Source organism: Hordeum vulgare, chromosome 1H, assembly GCF_904849725.1.
Source record: "Hordeum vulgare subsp. vulgare chromosome 1H, MorexV3_pseudomolecules_assembly, whole genome shotgun sequence".
NCBI classification, from domain to species: Eukaryota; Viridiplantae; Streptophyta; class Magnoliopsida; order Poales; family Poaceae; genus Hordeum; species Hordeum vulgare.
In genome coordinates, this window is record NC_058518.1 from 320,680,694 (window position 1) to 320,700,818 (window position 20,125).

Genomic DNA, 20,125 nt, shown 5'->3' on the forward strand with positions numbered 1-20,125 from the left:
ATTATCACTCTCTTCATCATTATTCTCATCCCCATTATCATCAACATCATCATCATGAGATATATTGGGATTCAAAGTAGGAGATACCTTTGAAGCCTTAGCCATAATGCAAAAGTGAGTCACAATAGATGATGATGTAGGATCCCTTGAAGCATCATTCAAGGCCACATCTTGTTCCATGGAGTGATGAATTTCCTCTACATTGTTAGCACAACAACTCGAGGAAATATATACATTTTTATCATGGCAACAAGACATAGGAAGCATATCATCATGAGATTTAGTCAAGCAGTTTTTACATGATATGCAAGGACTATAAACACAAGCATGTAAAACATTTAGAGTGCTCGAAGTGTTAATGCCCAAAGATGAAGCATTGGAATAATATAGTGATGAAGGATCATCAACAATAAACCCACTATCATCGTTGCAATGATCACCACTACTCACCATATCATTACCTTGTGGAAATCCACATGTAGGTGAAGTAGATGAAGTTGAGAAGACCACACGACCGGAGGTGGAGGGGGAACAATCATTCCCACAAATCTTGGACATACCATATTTATCTTGAAGCTTTGTCCACAACTCATGAGCATCCCGGAATGGCATGAGTTGAAATATAACTACATTGCTCAAAGCATCAAAAAGCACATTAGAAGCTTGAGCATTGAGATAAGAGTTTTTCTCATCCTCTAAAGATATATTTTGAGAATCCTTTGGAGGAGAAAAACCCATATCTACAATTCGCTCTAAATTTGGGTCCAAGACCCGAAAGTGATTAAGCATGCGAATTACCCAAACATCAAAATTTGTGCCATCGAAACTAAGAGTGTCAGTGAATCCTAAACCCCTGGTCGACATCCTTACTCTCCGGGTGGTTAAACCTAATAAAGAGAGACCTAGCTCTGATACCAATTGAAAGTACGTGGATGTCGCCTAGAGGGGGGCGGGTGAATAGGCACTTTAAAATAATTACGGTTTAGGCTTGAACAAATGCGGAATAAAACTAACATTTAATTTGTCAAGCACAAAACAACTAGGCTCACCGATGTGCACCAACAACTTATGCTAAGCAAGATAAACAACTAAGTGATAGCAAGATATATGACAATAAACAATATGGCTATCACAAAGTAAAGTGCATAAGTAAAGGGTTCGGGTAAGAGATAACCGAGGCACGCGGAGACGATGATGTATCCTGAAGTTCACACCCTTGCGGATGCTAATCTCCGTTGGAGCGGTGTGGAGGCACAATGCTCCCCAAGATGCCACTAAGGCCACCGTAATCTCCTCACGCTCTCGCACAATGCAAGATGCCGTGATTCCACTAAGGGACCCTTGAGGGCAGTCACCGAACCCGTACAAATGGCAAACCTTGGGGGCGGTCACCGATACCCGTACAAATTGCTCGGGGCAATCTCCACAACCTAATTGGAGACCCCGACGCTTGCCCGGAGCTTTACACCACAATGATTGAGCTCCGAGACACCACCAAGCTTCTAGGACGCCAAAGCATACACCAAGAACAATATCTAGGGTACTAAGTACCAAAGGTAATAAGCTTCTGAAACTTCACTTCCACGTATCACCGTGGAGAACTCAAACCATGCAACTAATGCAACGGCAAGGGAACACGGAGTGCCCAAGACCTTCTCCCCCAAATCCCACCAAAGCAACTAATGCTAGGGAGGAAAATGGGAGGAAGAACGAAGAATAACATGAAGAATTCCAAGAACTAGACCCAAGGGGTTCCCCTCACTTAGAGGAGAAAGTGATTGGTGGAAATGTGGATCTAGATCTCGTCTCTCTTTACCCTCAAGAACTAGCAAGAATCATTGGAGGGATTGAGAGTTAGCAAGCTCGAAGAAGGTCAACAATGGGGGATGAACACGAGCTAAAGAGATAAGGTTCAATGGGGAAGAAGACCCCCTTTTATAGATGGGGAAAAATCCAACCGTTAAGCCTCACAGCCCGCACAGAGCGGTACTACCGCTCATGGAGCGGTACTACCGCTCGGTAGGTTCACCAACCATGCTGAGGCCAAAAAGTAAGCAAAAAACAGTCCGACGGAGCGGTACTACCGCTCCTGGAGCGGTACTACCGCTAGGGAGCGGTAGTAAAAAATTACTACCTCTCCGGGGGCGGTACTACCGCTACAGGAGCGGTACTACCGCTTGCACGAGGAGCGGTACTACCGCTGGATACTGAAACTGTTGTAACTTTCGCATACGGACTCCGAATTCAACGAAACCAAGTTTGTTGGAAAGCTAACGACATGGGCTAACACAATCTTGATAGAAATATCAATAAGAAGCAAGTGAGAAAAGTACCATAAGGAAATGGTGAGAACCCTTCTTCGAATAAGACCGGTAAAAACTCCCAACATCGAAAACATCATAGAAGATGCATATGGACTCCGTTTTCGATGAACTCGTGCTTGTCATGAAGATGAACATAAGCTCTAAAACTCACAAATAGAAACACCAAACAAGGACCAAGAAGTATAATGCAGGGATGCAAATGGTTTGAGCTCTCAACGAACGATACGATCAATCTACTCACTTGAGAGCCCCCCCTTGACAGTACGACAATCTATCCTAAAACAGAAAACCTATCAAGGGCAAACCTATACCTTGCACCTCGTCCTCTTGAGATAGATGACGATGATCTTGGCTTCCTCAAGATGGACCACCTTTCTTGATTGCGTTGGCTTGATGAAGACTAGTTGATTGCTCCCCCATACACACTATGGGTGAGCCGCTCTTCAGCATATCATCACAAGTCCATTGCCACCACAATGGACGGCAAGCATCAAGCATGATATATTCGTGCTGATCCACTTGAACTTGCACACCGCAATCTTGATGATGATCACCACTTGACGTCATTTTTCATGGGTTGTATGAGATCTTCCTTTTGACGCAAGCCCATGGAATCACACCTAGACCCCACATAGAACTCTCACAAAGACCATGGGTTAGTACACAAACATGTAATGGACAATGCTTACCATACCATGGGATCACTTGATCCCTCTCGGTACATCTCGTATGCTTTGTGTGTTGATCATCTTGATTTACTCTTTGTCTGAGATCTTGATCAACCTTGTGTCTCTATGACAATTCTTTGGATAATACCTTGAATACCATCTTGGTCATCATATAAACTCCTTTAACCCAACAAATGGACTTCAAGAAGTGCCTATGGACAAATCCTATAAATATAACTTAAGGCAACCATTAGTCCATAGGAATTGTCATCAATTACCAAAACCACATATGGAGATATATGCTCTAACAACTGGGAATTCCAATTACCTGCCCCTTTCTCGTGAATGATACTGAATAAACACATATCAAGGATAACACGCCTAGCATGAAAGATACCAATAGCCCCTGTCACCACATGAGCGCTTTGGGCATGCAAAATAGATTATTTCTTGAAGGTTTAGAGAATGGCACATGCAAATTTACTTGGAACGGCGGGTAGATACCGCACATAGGTAGGTATGGTGGACACATATGGAATAACTTTGGGTTTATGGAGGTGGGTGCACAAGCAGTATTCCCTCTTAGTACAAGTGAAGGCTAGCAAAAGGCTGGGAAGCGACCAACTAGAGAGCGACAACAGTCATCAAAATGCATTGAGATTAACTAACATTGAGTGCAAGCATGAGTAGGACATAAATCACCATGAACATGAACATCATAGAGGATATGTTGATTTTGTTTCAACTACATGCGTAAACATGCGCCAAGTCAAGCCACTTGAAACATCCAAAGGAGGATACCATCCTATCATACTACATCATAGTCATCTCAACATTCATGTTGGCAACCAAGACAGACCATTATAAGCTCCTAGCTAAGTAAGCATGGCATAAGCAACTATGATCTCTAAGTTGTCATTACAAACATGTTTCTCTCAAAACAAAGCTGAATCAGGCATGATGAGCTAGTCATATTTACAAAAACAAAATAGATCGAGTTCATACCAGCTTTTCCAGGCTCAGTCACTTCATCATATATCGTCATTATTGCCTTTCACTTACACGACCGAACGATGTGAACAATAATAAGCGTGCTCGTGCATTGGACTAAAGCTGGAATCTGCAGGCAAACACAAAGGAGAAGACAAAGTAATATGGATCTTTGAAATCTAAATAGGTATGCATGCAAGAGCCACTAAACATTGTAACCATTATCTTCTACCTTGACCCAAAGAAAAAGAAAACTATCTACACGGGAAAGCTCCCGACAAACAAAAGAAGAAAAGAAAATATTTTTGGGTTTTGTCAAACTAGACAGACACACGAAAAGAAAACGAGAAAAAGAAGAAAATAAACTAGCATGGATGATAAAGTGGCAAAGTGTGAACACCGGCTAACAAAGTGAAAGCATAAGCAAGAATGTAAAGTCGGTGCGAACACGTACTCCCCCAAGCTTAGGCTTTTGGCCTAACTTGGTCTACTCCCAAGGAGGGAAATAACCAGCTCTGGGGTACTCCGGAGTGGACTGAGGATGCCACTGCTGTGTGAGCTCCTTCGGCTCCCACTGATAAACTCGCGTCTGGTACTCGACTGGCGGCTCGGGCACGGGCACCTGTGGTTGGGCCAAGCCCCAATATGTGTAGATGTCCGAGGGCATAATAGTGTACCTGCTTGCATGAAGATTGAACAAAGAAGGAGCAGGCAAAGTAATAGTCTCACGAGTACCCTGACTAAAGATCAGGTTATAAATCATCCTTCTGCTTATATCTCTATCAAGAAAGTCATGGCGAACCATGCTATCGTAATCTAGATATCTCTCGGGAAGAACCTCTTCTTCCTCCTCTAGTCTAATGGGTATCTCAAAGTGTCTAGCAAGACGAGTAGCGTAGATACCTCCATAGACAACACCCTTAGAACGGTTCAGGTTCAACCGTTGAGCTACTATAGCGCCCAAGATATATGTTTTGTCGTTATAAAGGGCTTCGCGCAAGACCGCAAGATCTGGGGAACTAAGTGTCCCAGCTTTCCCACGACCAATCAAACATTTTTCCACGAATAATGAGAAGTACCGAAGCACGGGAAAATGAATGCTAGCAGCTCTAGCGCAAGACACTCCTCTCTCACCCCCTACGGAAATTGTATCAATGAAAGCTTCCAAGTCCCATGGACGAGGTTCATGAATATCCCCAACGTAAGGTAGTTTGCAAACATTGCAAAAATCATGAAGTGACATGCGCTGGGGGATATTATAAAGTTTAAACTCAACCATAGGAGGATTCTTCCTCGAATCAAAGTTAAAGCTTTGTACGAAGACATTCGTGAGGAGAAGGTATTGTAGACACTTATCTTCCACGAAGGCGGTGAGGCCTGCGTTCTCCACCAAGTGGTAAAAGTCCTCGTAAATTCCAGCGGCGCGTAAGAACACGCCGCTTGGCCACTCGCACGATCGAACTTCTGCGACTCGAGGGACCGGATACTTGGGCTACTTCTCACTCCCATCATCCTTGGGGTCATGGCTTGACGAGCCTCTCAAGAACCTCCTCATCTTTTCCCTTTTCTATCTCTCAAAATTTCTAAATTTTTTAGTGATTCTAAGGAGAAGTAAATAAGGCTCAACAAAACTTGTAGCAACTACTCCAACAAGTGCCTAGAGGCCATATTACGCATCAAAACTACTTGGGACCAACTAGAATCAGCATACAAAGCTCAAGAACATGGTCACCAAGGCAGCAAAAATACGCGGAGTATAAGGCACTAGAGAAAAAACTAATTGGACCAATGGAGGAGTCACTTACCAAGGAGTAATTTCCCCAAAACAGTTCGGAGAACGGTGATTTGAGCAAAGAGATCAAAAATCCCAGCAAGAGGAGCAAGAACACAGGTTTAAGCTGCGAAACGATTTTTTTTGGAGGTAGGAGAAGCGGATGAGAGCAAGAATGAGTGGAGCGGGTGCCTGTGGGCCCCACAAGCCTGGGTGGCGTGGCCAGGGGGGTGCCCGCACCCCTAGGGCTTGTGGCCCACTGGTGTGGCCCCGAGACAGACTCTTTGTCCCAGTATTTTTCAAAAATTCCAGAAAAATCATACTTAATTTTCGGGACGTTCGGAGAAATTTTATTTTCGGGATACTTTTCTACCGGACGCTAAAACAAAAACAGGGAAAACCAAACTAAATCTATCATTTTTCTTTTAAGAAACCTAAAGTGATAGCTTGGAACAGAGGTTTGTGACTCCTCGATTTATCCATCTCATGGTCATCGAAAGAAATCCGTCTATGGGGTTGATCAAATCCCATCGACAAACTTTTTTGAATCGCAAAAGAGAATGGAGAATTTTCAAATAGTCACTAGGTTACCTCAATGGGGATGTGTATCTCCCCAACAAGAAAATCATACTTCATCTTGACACGAGGAATAGGGCATTCAAAGCTCCCAATAAGAATCGATGAAGTCTTTTCGATAGCATTGATGCAATGTACTCGATATTGTTTCTTCGGAAAGTGCACCGTATGCTCATTACCGTTGACATGGAAAGTGACATTGCCTTTGTTGCAATCTATAACAGCCCATGCGCTGTTTAAAAAGGGTCTTCCGAGGATGACAGCCATGGCATCGTCCTCGGGAATATCCAAGATAACAAAGTATGTTAACATAGTGGTGTTGGGAACCACAACAGGCACATCCTCGCAAATGCCGATAGGGAAAGCAGTTGATTTGTCGGCCATTTGCAGAGAGATTTCAGTGGGTGTCAACTTATCCAGTTCAAGTCTATGATAAAGAGAGAGAGGCATAACACTAACACCGGCTCCAAGGTCGCATAACGCAGTTTTAACGTAGTTGCCTTTAATGGAGCAAGATATAGTGGGCACTCCGGGATCACCTATTTTCTTAGGAGTTCCACCCTTGAATGTATAATTAGCTAGCATGGTGGAAATCTCAACCTCAGGTATCCTCCTCTTATTAGTCAAAATATCCTTCATGTATTAGCATACGGAGACATTTTGAGCATATATGTCAAACGCATTTGCACAAAGACGGGCCTAATCATTTCAACAAATCGCTCAAAATCCTGATCATCCTTTTTCTTGGATGGTTTGGGAGGAAAGGGCATGGGTTTCTGAACCCATGGTTCCCTTTCTTTACCATGCTTCCTAGCAGCAAAGTCATTCTTATCGTATCTTCTATTCTTAGGCTGTGGGTTATCAAGATCAATCTCCACATCCTTTTCATTGCTAGGTTGAGCATCTTCATGAACATCATCATTGATATTATCATTAGGCTCATGTTCATCACCAGATTGTGTTTCAGCATCAGAGCGAGAGACATCGTTTGGACTCTCAGGGGCAGCAGCAACAGGGTTGCTACCGTGCAGGTTCCTATCATCTTTCTTCTTCTTTCTAGGATGACTAGGTGCATCAGTGCTAACTCCTTGAGAATCTGTTCAATTCTCTTCGGATGACCCTCAGGATACAGAGGTTCCTGTGTCGTTCTACCGCCTCTAGTGACGACTCTGACAGAATTGTCATTCAACTCATTGAGCAAGTCATTATGAGCTTTAAGTACTTGTTCTACTTGAGTAGTAACCATGGAAGCATGTTTACTCAGAAGCTTAAGATCATTGACGTTTCTGTCCACACAAGCACTTCAATGACTAAGCATACGAGCATTCTTTTCCAATTGTCTGCTAACATAATCATTGAAACTCTGTTGTTTGGTAACGAAGTTATCAAATTCATCCATGCATAAGCTAGCAGGTTTATCAAAAGGAATATCACTCTCATCAAACCTACGCAGAGAATTTACTTCTATTACCTGTATCCGGTTATCGAGACCATGGATCTCTTTGATAGGTGGTAGATTTTTGACATCTTCAGATTTAATGCCTTTCTCTCGCATAGATTTCTTGGCTTCTTGCATATCTTCAGGACTGAGGAATATAATACCTCTTTTCTTCGGAGTTGGCTTAGGAGGTGGTTTGGGAATAGTCCAAGCATTCTCATTGCACAAGATGTTGTTCAACAGAATCTCAGCTTGTTCTACAGTTCGTTCCCTAAAAACACTACCAGCACAACTATCTTAGTGGTCTTTGGAAGCATCGGTAAGTCCATTATAAAAGATATCAAGTATTTCATTCTTCTCAAGAGGGTGATCAGGCAAAACATTCAGTACCTGGATAAGCCTCCCCCAAGCTTGTGGGAGACTCTCTTCTTAAGCTTGAGAAAAGTTGTATATTTCCTGCAAGGCAGCTTGCTTCTTATGGGTAGGGAAATATTTTTCAGAGAAGTAGTATACCATATCCTGGGGGCTACGCACACAACCAGGAGCAAGAGAAGTGAACCAAGCATCATCCTTTAGCGAGAAAGGAAACAGCTTCAGCATGTTGTAGTGGCGGATCTTTTCCTCACAAGTGAATAGGGTAGCTATATCGTGCGGTTTGGTAAGATGGGCTACAACCGTTTTAGACTCGTAACTATGAAAAGGATCAGATTCGACTAGAGTAATTAGCTCAGGGTCGACAGAGAATTCATAATCCTTATCGGTCACAAAGATAGGCGAAGTGGCAAACTTCGGGTCGTATTTCATCCTAGCGTTCAGAGATTTTTCTTTCCACTTGCGCAGAAGTTCCTCAACATCATAGCTATCCTTACACGCAAGAAAATCCTCAGCTATCTCTCCCTCCATAACATAGCATGTATCCGGCATAACAGGCAATTCAGGCATAGTAGCAAGTTCTACTTCAATAGTATCAGCAGTTTCAGAAGTATCATCACATCTAGCAGCATTCTAGCAAGTTGTGCATCAAGGAATGCACCTAGTGGCAAAGCAGTATCAGGCATAACATCATCAGGCATAGTATCAAGCATAGCATCATCAATCATAGTATCAAGCATAGCATCATCATAAGCATCATAGGCAGTAGAAGTAGCATTATCAAGCATAGGCGACATATCAAGATTTCTAGCAGGAGGCAAAGTCGCAAACTTACTCAGAACTAAAGGTGAATCAAGTGCAGAGCTAGATGGCAATTCCTTACCTCTCCTTGTAGTGGAAGGCAGGATTTTAGTTCTTAGATGTTTCGGATTCCTCATAGTGATCGGCAGACGTCAATCCCACGTGACTCAGAGAATATAGATGTGCTTCCCCAGCAACGGCGCCAGAAAAAGCCTTGATAACCCACAAGCGTATGGGATCGCAGCAGTTTTCGAGGGTAGAGTATTCAACCCAAATTTGTTGGTTCACACAAGGGAAGCGAAAGAATATTCTCTGTTATTAGTAGCTGAGTTCGTCCGATTCAACCACACCTGAAAGATTAGTGTCTGCAAGCAAAGTATCAGTAGCAAAGTAGTATGATAACAACGGTGCCAGAAATGATCTGTTGACGACGGACTATTCCTAACTGTTGTATCAATGGAGCCAGTAAAGAGCACATGGACGGGGAAATATTCTTCCCAGGCAACGGCTCCAGAAAAGTCTTGCAACAACTAGCAGAAAAGTAGCAAGGAACAGCAGTAGCAACAGTAGTAGCAAAGTGGCCCAATCCATTTTGTAGCAAGGGACAAGCCTAGACAAAGTAACATAGCGAGGACCACTAGTAAAAGACTCATAGGCAATGGATCGGTGATGGATGAGTGTGATGGATATGATTCATCATGTAGTAGCTATAACACGGAGAGATATGTAACTAGCTCCCGTTCGTCAATCTAATGTAGGCATGTATTCCGTATGTAGTCATACGTGCTTAGGGAAAAGAACTTTCATGACATCTATTGTCCATCCCTCCCGTGGCAGCGGGGTCCTAATGGAAACTACTGGATATTAAGGTTCTCCTTTTAATAAAGAGCCGGACCAACGCATTAACACGCGGTGAATACATGAACTTCTCATACTATGGCCATCTCCGGGAGTGGTTCCGGCTATTGTCACTCCAGGGTTGCCGGGTCATAACGCATAGTAGGTGACTACAACTTGCAAGATAGAATCATAATAGGTTCAGATCTGAAATCATGGCACTCGGGCCCTAGTGACAAGCTTTAAGCATAGCCAAGTAGTAGCAACAACAATCTAGAACATAGTGGATACTAGGGATCAATCCCCGTCAAGAACTAACTCGATTACATGATAGATCTCATCCAACTCATCACCGTCCAGCAAGCCTACGATGAGATTACTCACGAACGATGAAGAGCATCATGGAATTGTCGATGGAGAAAGGTTGATGATGACGATGGCGACGATTTCCCCTTTCCGAAGCCCGAAACGGACTCCAGATCTGCCCTCGAGATGAAGAACAGGATGTGGCGGCGCCTCCGTATCTCAAAACGCGATGAAACCTTCTCTCTGATTTTTTTCCGGGTGAGACGGAAGATATAGAGCTGAGTTTGGGGGCAGTGGAGCCACGTGGGCCCCACAAGCCCTCACGGCGCGACCAGGGGGGTGGCCGTGGCCTGTGGGCTTGTGGCCCACTGGTCCACCTCCTGTGGTGGATCTTTGCGCAGGAATTTTTCTTTTATTCCAGAAAAAATCTCCGTTAATTTTCAGGACGTTCTGAGAACTTTTATTTCTGCACAAAAACAACACCATGGCAATTCTGTTGAAAACAGCGTCCGTCCAGGTTAGTTCCATTCAAATCATGCAAATTAGAGTCCAAAACAAGGGCAAAAGAGTTCGGAAAAGTAGATACGACGAAGACGTATCAGGCCCCGTGTGGCTCGTCTGCCCTACTTCTTCCGCCTATAAATCCCCGAAAAATCCAAAACCACGGGAGAGAGCCACGAAAATACTTTTCCGCTGCCGCGAGCTTCTATCTCCGCAAGATCCCATCTGGGGCACGTTCTGGTGCCCTGCCGGTGGGGGAATTCCGATACGGAGGGCTTCTTCATCAACACCATTGCCTCTCCGATAATGCGTGAGTAGTTCACCATAGTCCTTCGGGTCCATAGCTAGTAGCTAGATGACTTTTTCACTCTCTTGGATCTTCAATACAAAGTTCTCCATGATCTTCGTGGAGATCTATCTGATGTAATCTTCTTTTGTGGTGTGTTTGTCGAGATCCGATGAATTGTGGATTTATGATCAGATTATCTATGAATCTTATTTGACTTTCTTCTGGTCTCTTTTATGCATGATTTCATATCCTTGTAATTCTCTTCGAGTTGTGGGATTTGTTTGGCCAACTTGATCTATGATTCTTGCAATGGAAGAAGTGCTTGGTTTTGGGTTCATACCATGCGGTGACCTCACCCAGTGACAGAAGGGGTAGCGAGGCATGCATCATGTTCTTGCCATCAAGGGTAAAAAGATGGGGTTTATATCTATTGCATGAATTTATCCCTCTACATCATGTCATCTTGCTTAAGGCGTTACTCTGTTCGTCATGAACTCAATAGACTAGTTGCATGCTGGATAGCGGTCGATGTGTGGAGTAATAGTAGTAGATCCAGAAAGTATCGGTCTACTTGTCTCGGACGTGATGCCTATATGTATGATCATTGCCTTAGATATCGTCATGACTTTGCGCGGTTCTATCAATTGCTTGACAGTAATTCGTTCACCCACCGTAATATTTGCTATCTCTAGAGAAGCCTCTAGTGAACACTATAGCCCCCGGGTCTACTTCACATCATATTTTCAGCCATGCACTTTCTGCCTTCAGATCTCACTTTGCAATCAATCTTGAAGGGATTGACAACCCCTTTATAGCGTTGGGTGCAAGCTCGTTTGTGTTTGCGCAGGTACATCGGTGCTTCGTCTTGATACTCCTACTGGATTGATACCTTGGTTCTCAAACCAAGGGAAATACTTACTGCTACTGTGTTGCATCACCCTTTCCTCTTCAAGGGAAAAAACCAACGCAAGCTCAAGAGGTAGCATCCACCACTAGGAACGTGAAGCGTGACAGAGCTGCCGCAACTGAATCTGCAGAAAAAGTCGCCAAACAACTCAACCTCACGCTCCTAAGCCTCGGAAGGCTCTGTCGCGAATGAGGATTGCTGTGCCAGTCGCTTCAACGTGAGTGTCTATCTCTTTCTTTCTTTTGTCATTTTAAATTTTCATGCCTTTGACGACCGAGTGGAATTTACTTGCCAGAGCTGCTACCTCAATGACGTTACGTGCTGGAGATGAAGAAGATCCCATGGACTTGGATGTCGTGGACATGCCTGATGACGAGATGATGTATATACTTCCCGCTCCTCATTGGTTACCCCAAGTGGGAGGTTGAGATGTAGTCAGCAACAAGTTTTCCCTCACATGGAAACTATAAGGTTTATAGAACCAGGAGGACTCCTAGGATCAACAAGTAGGTGTCCGTTGCCCCTGTCTAGCAAAAGACGTGGACCTGCACACACAACAAATAACTTTGCTCCCAACGAGTACAAATAGGTTGTCAATCTCTCCGGCCTTGTAGTTTGCAAAGGATCAAAACACAAGCGGGAATAGTAATAGTGATTGCAACGGAAAAGTAAATGAAAACAGTAAACGATGGAGGAGTAAACAATGGTGGTGATATGGACCGGAGTCAGATGATGTTCACTAGTGATGTCTCTCTCCCAAAAGACGATAAACAACTATGCTTGGGTAAACAAATTACATCTGGGCAATTGACAGAATTATGAATGCACCGCAATGCTAATTATGCTACTTGAAAGTTAGAGGCTCAATAGTAATGGGTAGTACGCCAAGACAAGTAGACCTTTTATTCATCAGCATCTACTTACTAATCATCCACATTGAGATATCTATCCAGAACATCTCACTGGTATAAGTTGCGAGCCCCATCCAAAGTGTAAACTCAAAGCAACAGACAACTGCATTAACGAACTATGCGTAAGGTAAACAATCCTTGAAACCGTGGTCACAAGCACCGTTATTTTCTCCCTGGTGGCAACAACACATCCCCTAGTCTCATGTTTCTATCACTCAAGCTAGACATCGAGGGGCATGAACCCACAATCATGCATAACGCTCCCTCTTGGAGTTACGATTTACTACTCGGCCAAAACAATAAATAGCAACGGAGAACATGCATGAATCACTAAGCAACATAATATAAAAGGATAATCAAATATATAACTCATAACAATCTGAATATAACCTCATAATCCTTCGGATCCCAACAAACCGAGCATAGCAATAGCAAGAGAATTACATAGATGCCTTGGTCATGTAGGGCAGCTCACAAGGACTAATCATGTAAGCACAAGATCGGAGAGGAGACATCACATAGCTACTAGTCATGGACTCATGGTCCAAGGAGGACTACTCACAGCACGTCCGGGAAGCGTCCATGGCAGTGGAGAAGCTCTCGGAGGTCAATCCTCCATCCGGCAGGGTCCCGGGAAGAGGTCTCCTGACGCTCCCAATCTCGGAAGCGCTGCATCGGCCGAATGATGGAGAAATTCACGATTCTGGATGTGATGGAAGGGTTTCCTCACGGAGGAGTAAATATAGGCCAAAGGAGGGCACCGGAGGAGGTGGGACCCACCCAGGCCACCTGTGGGCGCATCATGGGGGTAGGCCGCACCAGGAGGTCGCCTAGACGGCCCCTGGCCCCCTCTCGCCCATCTTCGGTGATCTGGAAGCTTCCATTACGCTGATTTTTATATATTTTTCTCGGGATTTTTCGGGCTTCGATCCCTAGGAAATCAACAAGTTTGATTGGCTAGCGAGAGAGATTGGGCACTTATGAGCTTCGGGAGCAACAAATGGAGCTTAGGAGGGTCAAAGGTAGGGTTCTTGAGAAAGAAGAACCCTTTATATAGTGAGGGAACGGATCCAACCGTTATCCTCACTCACAGCACGAGCCCAGCGGTACTACCGCTGGCAGCAACGGTACTACCGCTGACCCTCCAGTGGTACTACCGCTAGCTCCAGCGTAGTAGCGCAGGCTCAGTGGTACTACCGCTAGGGCCAGAGCGGTACTACCGCCATGCCCATGGTAGCGCAAAGATACTACCGAGTCAACCACCGCCAAGAAAGTCTTCGCAAAAAGTCCGACGTAGTACAGCCGCAAGGATGGCGGTACTAAAGTACTAGAGCGGTACTACCGCTGACCAGGGGCAGTACTATCGCTCGGCCAGCGGTACTATCTCCAGCTCCAGCGGTACTACCGCCAGAGGACATTTTGCAAGAAGAGAAATACCGGAGAGGGGAAAAGCTGCATAGTTGCAAGGAAAATGAGATGAAGAAAAAGTGTGCGCGTGCAAGATTGATTCCACCCAAACCTTTCCAATACGGATCCCCTCTTAATAGTACGGCATTCTCACGACTCAAAACCACCAAAGAGAATAGTAGAAGACACCGTGCTGCTATTCCATGGAGGGTGCTGAATCATGTTGTGCCTTTGTCATGTAGTATCTGAAATGCTCAATGCACACGATTAGTCCACTAAGGTACTGTAAAGACTAAGATGCGGCCCTTTCCTTATTTGGGGGCGAGGCCTCAAAAGGGGAAAGGGGCGCATCTACGCGTTTCGCAAACGGGATAATCATCACAATACATAATTAAAGATTAACAAGTAGGGCATACACTTGCCATCTGTTAAGAATATATCATATAGCTTACATAAACACATTATTCAGAGTAGCAGCAAGTCCATCTATGGACTTAAACATAAAAAAAAGATGATCTAACACATCCCGTATGCTGGCCCACGATCACGACCAAGGCCTCAGTCTTTGGGATAGTTCACATACAGACGGCAGAATCCTCATCGAACTCCCACTTCAGATGGTTGTCATCAGGATCTCCCGCGTCGGGCGTACCTTTACCTGTTGGGGTTTGTAGGAATCTGTGAGCCACGGGTACTCAGCAATCTAATGACCTTGTAGAGTAGGTTAGTCGGAGATGAGAGGAAAAACGGCACCTGGCAACGTAATTTTAAAACACCGAAAAACGTCCGACGATACACCGAATACGCTGCCGCTACGATCGATCGTTCGGGTACCAGACGGACTCCGATTGCGACGAAATTTGGCAGGCGGACTACCTGTATTAAATTAAGACCGCACACCAAGTTTCAATCCAATCCGAGGAAGTTTTATACACACTTTTAAAAACAAGGTTTTGACAATGCCGTGGGCGCGTGCGTGTGTGGTCGGGCTCAAGATGGTCAACGACGAACACGGAGGGAACCGACAACTAATAACGGATGCAAGTTTGCAAACTGGCGGCAACGGAGATGCCGATGCAATGCGGATGATGTGCATGATGCGATGATGATGCGACAAGTAAAATAATCACACGAAGAAAATGGAATAAAGGGGGAATCTTCTGGAACGTTGGTCTCTGGCTGTCACAACTCTCCTACACTACAAGAGGTTCTCGACCCGAGATCCAAGAATGAAAGGGGGGAAGAGGATGAGAAAGCAAGAGGTAAAAACAAAGTCACTTCTTTGACAAACAAGTGAATTCAACGATCCTTGAAGGTTGCAAAGAGATGGAGAATGACATGAGGAACAAGCAAGAATTCACAGAAAATTTCGGCAGCACTTCGATAAGAAAAGGGGAACCAAAAATTCGATAAGATAGGGGAACTGGACAAGATACACAACAAACAACTAAATTGAACAAGGTAACAACATGATCTTGAAAGAACAACATGATTGACACAAATGAGCAACATCACCACAATTCTGGAACAAGAGAATATTTTGGGTTGGCAAGCGGTGATGGCTTGTAACGCTCAAGATGCGACCCTATCCTTAATTACATTTTTGAGTGCTTGCCAAGCCTCTGATACCAACTTGTAACAACTAAGATGTGGCCCTTTCCTTATTTGGGGGCGAGGCCTCCAAAGGGGAAAGGGGTGCATCTACGTGTTTCGCAAACGGGATAATCATCACAATACATAATTAAAGATTAACAAGTAGGGCATACACTTGCCATCTGTTAAGAATATATCATATAGCTTACATACACACATTATTCAGAGTTGCAGCAAGTCCAGCTACGGACTTCAACAGAAAAATAGATGATCTAACACATCCTGTATGCTATCCCACGATCACGACCACGACCTCAGTCTTTGGGATAGTTCACATACAGACGGCGAGAGTCCTCATCGAACTCCCACTTCAGTTGGTTGTCATCAGGATCTCCCGCGTCGGGCGTACCTATACCTGTTGGGGTTTGTAGTAATCTGTGAGCCACAGGGACTCAACAATCTAATGACCTTGGTATTGAATCTAGTCAAGTTATTAACTGAGGAAGGTTTAGTGTATGGGTTTGCAGCAACCTAAGCATATGTGGTAGCTAACTTACGATGATCAGAGTAATCGTATGGTGGTCTACGCGAGCGATCGAAGACTAGATGATCACTAAGTGATCCTGAACACCTACTTACGTCAAACATAACCCCACCGTGTTCCCGATCGAAGAGTGGTCTTCGAAGGAGACAGTCACGGTTACGCACTCAATTGGCAGTTTTATTAGAGTTACTTTAAGTTGTCTAGAACCGGGTATTAACAAAATATCCATGTTTGCCACATAACCGCGGGCATGGCTTTCCGAAAGATTAAACCCTGCAGGGGTGCTCCAACTAGTCCATCACAATCTGCCACGGGCCGCAAAGTAATCCTCTATCACGAAACTCGTGATCTCGTTGGATTCCTTAGAGGAAAACCTCAACTTTGAGGAGACCCAAAGTTTCACCGGGATTCCTATACGCAAGATATATCGCTAAGGTAAGACAAATCTGGCAGGACCTGCCGACATGTCGACGACCCCGATAAGAGCCGTGTATCCCAGTTTCAGGACACGCCGGATAAGCAAGTGTACGGTGACCTGATAGAAATCACCCGAGTTGCCCCGGATTGGCCCCGCACGGTGCTCTAGTTTGGACCAACACTCATGAGGAGCACTTGACCGGGTTGTTGATTAAATCCCCGGGGTAGCTATTCCCTATGCAAATTATTATTAGGTGATTAGCAGATTAAAACCAATGTTGGGTCCTGCCGGACGAGCCTTAACACTACACAATTTATCAAGGGGGTCCCCATAATAACCCCAAACGTGTTAGGAGTGATCAGTTATGGAAACAAACAATGGTAACCGATATTAAGGCGGCAACAACGGAACAAATCACCCGGCCAAACACTAGGCCTTCCGTCATTTACCAAGTATATAGTTGCATTAATTAAATAGCATTTTAAACATAGTGATATCAAAATACTCATGTTAACACATGAGACAGCTGGCACCTACAACTAGCAAAGCTACTCATTAGAAGTTGAGCAAGCCTACTTAGCCAAACAACATTTGCTAGGAGAGGGAGGTGTTTGGGGTTCATGGCAAAGACAGGTGGCATATATTGCAAGTGGTAGGCAGCGAGCATGTATCGAAGGAAACATGATTCTAAGCATAACAAAGCTAGATACGGTATCAAGGTCACGGTCATCTTGCCTGTGATGTCTTCAGCTTGGAACTGCTCTTGATCTTCCTGCACGTACTCTCCAGAATCCACGTACTCGCTCTCCGATCCCGATGCTACCCAAGATAAGATAACATCCAATGAACACCAACACAACATAATGCAACAAGCAATATGATGCATGAGTGAAGAAGGAAGCATGCATCACTATTCTAGTCACTTTCATATGCATTAGTTGAGTTAATTGAATTCTGGACAGAACCTCATATTAAGTTATCTTGACATGCATGAAGATGGCATGAACATGTGCATCACGATAAAACGATGCAAAAGCATATAAAGAACGTAGAGAACGGAGCTACAAATCAACCGGAAACTACGAAACAAGTTATGGAGACCTACGTTTCAAATCAACCACAAACACACTCCAATGGCACTCTCCTGGTGTTACCAGGTTGCCACATGATCAAGCAACCAAATATAAGTGGGGTGGTTTATGGGACACACCACACCATCAACAATGCCCACACAAGCTTCAAATCAACAAAAACATGCAATCTATTTTTCAACAGCATCATAGCAGTTTGTCTACAATATTTAAAGTAGCTACAACCATCTAAATGAGCCAAACAAGATATGAGGCAAAAGCCATCCAAAAGCTCTACAACTCTGAAGAAGAAGTTAATACAAAGGAGTCACCCATGAGCAGATCTATGGACACAAACTTGGATAAAATATTACAGATTCTGGGACTTTGTGAAAATCACAGATTTTCACCACTTGCTTATGCTCGGAAGCATTTTGGCACCCTCCAAAATGATATCTACAGGAAGTGAATAAGCATGAAATTTAATAGGGGCCTAGACAAGCACAAAATCTCACAAACTTTAGTTTGTTACGTGGGTTGATTCCCAACACAGGAGCTAATTCATCCAAGACAACGGGGGAAGAAAATAACATCAGGTTCCCAGACTTAGTGAAAATCACAAGGTTTCACAATCTGTCAGTTTCAGCCAAGTGTCAACTTTGACAAGGCACAATAGGTGCTTACAAATTCCTAAGAACAAAACAAAGACCCCATGCTGTAGAGGGGTTCACCCACTACCACTACATCAAGGATTCATCCTCAAAGGGTCAAGGCACCATCTCATACAAAGCACTAAACATGGCCTCATGACAGAAAATGACAGTTTTATGAAGTTACTCTAAAGTGAAATCATATTGCACCAATGGCTTCCTAGGATGATTCTACCCCAAAATCATATATAATACATGGGTACTTGCATGTAACATGAAGGCACAAAACTAGCTCGAAAATACCACCTAGAATCACATGAGCTACAATTGCCTATTAGACACATGTAAAAGTTGTCATATGCATCACCTACACATGCACTTGCACTAGGACAAGATCAAACTAGCTAGGCATAGCATCACATACATAAATAACCTCAAGTGTGATGTGTTCATCCACACACACACTCATGTGCTCATACATACACATGCATTTGAGCACACACACTTATGAGCACATCTACCTACTCCTACACACACACACATGAGCACACACACACACATAAGTGAAACACCCACTATATGTGGAGATGCACACTCATGTGTTTGTGCATACTTGCACAAGTGTGTGTGTGTGTAACACATACACACATACACACACATCTCCAACCTACACACACAAACTCATGCACACATACACACATACACACATGCACATGCATGGAACAAATCTCCTAAGCATAACTAAAATAGTAAACAACACCCTGGTAGGATTTAAAAGCAAAAAACAAAACAAATCAGCAAAAGGAAAGGAATAATAAAACAAGGGGAAGATGTTGGGATCGAACCCAGGACCTCCCTGGTACAAAATCACACCGCTGCCACTCTGCTACGCTTACGGTTCTTAACAGAGAGGGGGAGTTGCTCTTTTGAACATCCCCCTTTGCTCCTACTGCAAACCAGTGGCGGCCGGAGCAGGGGAGTCTCCCCGGCAATGCTACGGCACAAATCGGCTACATGGCGCTTGCGGGGGGAAGAGGGAACCCCAGGGGTTCCATTCCCGCCTCGAACTCACCGGGAGGTGAACCACGACGGCGGCACGATGGACATCCTATCTACTGCACTGAAGCTGTTGCTGCTCTGCGCGATAGAGCAACGCTGGTGACAACGCGGCGCGAGCGGGTACAGAGGGAAGGAGAAGGCGGAGGGGAGCGGGGCGCTGCTCACCTAGGGGTCAGAGAAGTAACCCATCGCTGGAGATGAAGCAGAGCGATGAGCCGGACTGGAGGTGCTCGCCGGAGAGAAGAGGAAGGAGCCGGTCGTCGTGGACATCGGGGAAGGAGGTATCGATGTCGGATCTTCGGGAAAATGGAACGCCTAGACCCTCCGCTACCTCCTGGTCTGGTCAGGGAAGAAGGCGAGGCGGCGATCCGCCGGCGACGACCTCAACAGGAGCAACCAATGGCGGTGGAGAGCTCGGGAATGCCTTCTGACGGCGCCAGGGGGAGAGAGGAGGAGGGAAGTGGAGCTAGGGTTGCGAGGGGGGCGCCTGGCTGCTTAAATGCCTCAGGATGCGTGCTTCGAGCCGCTGGATCGAAGAGGGAAAGGATCGGTGGTGGAGGTGGAGTCGTACAGGGTGACGACAGCGAGGAGGAAGAAGGAGAGGCGAGCGGACTTGCGTGGGGGAAAGGAGGAGATTGGCCAGGGAAAGAGAGCTGGCCCACTTGCTATCTAGCGCCTGACGAAGAAAATAAA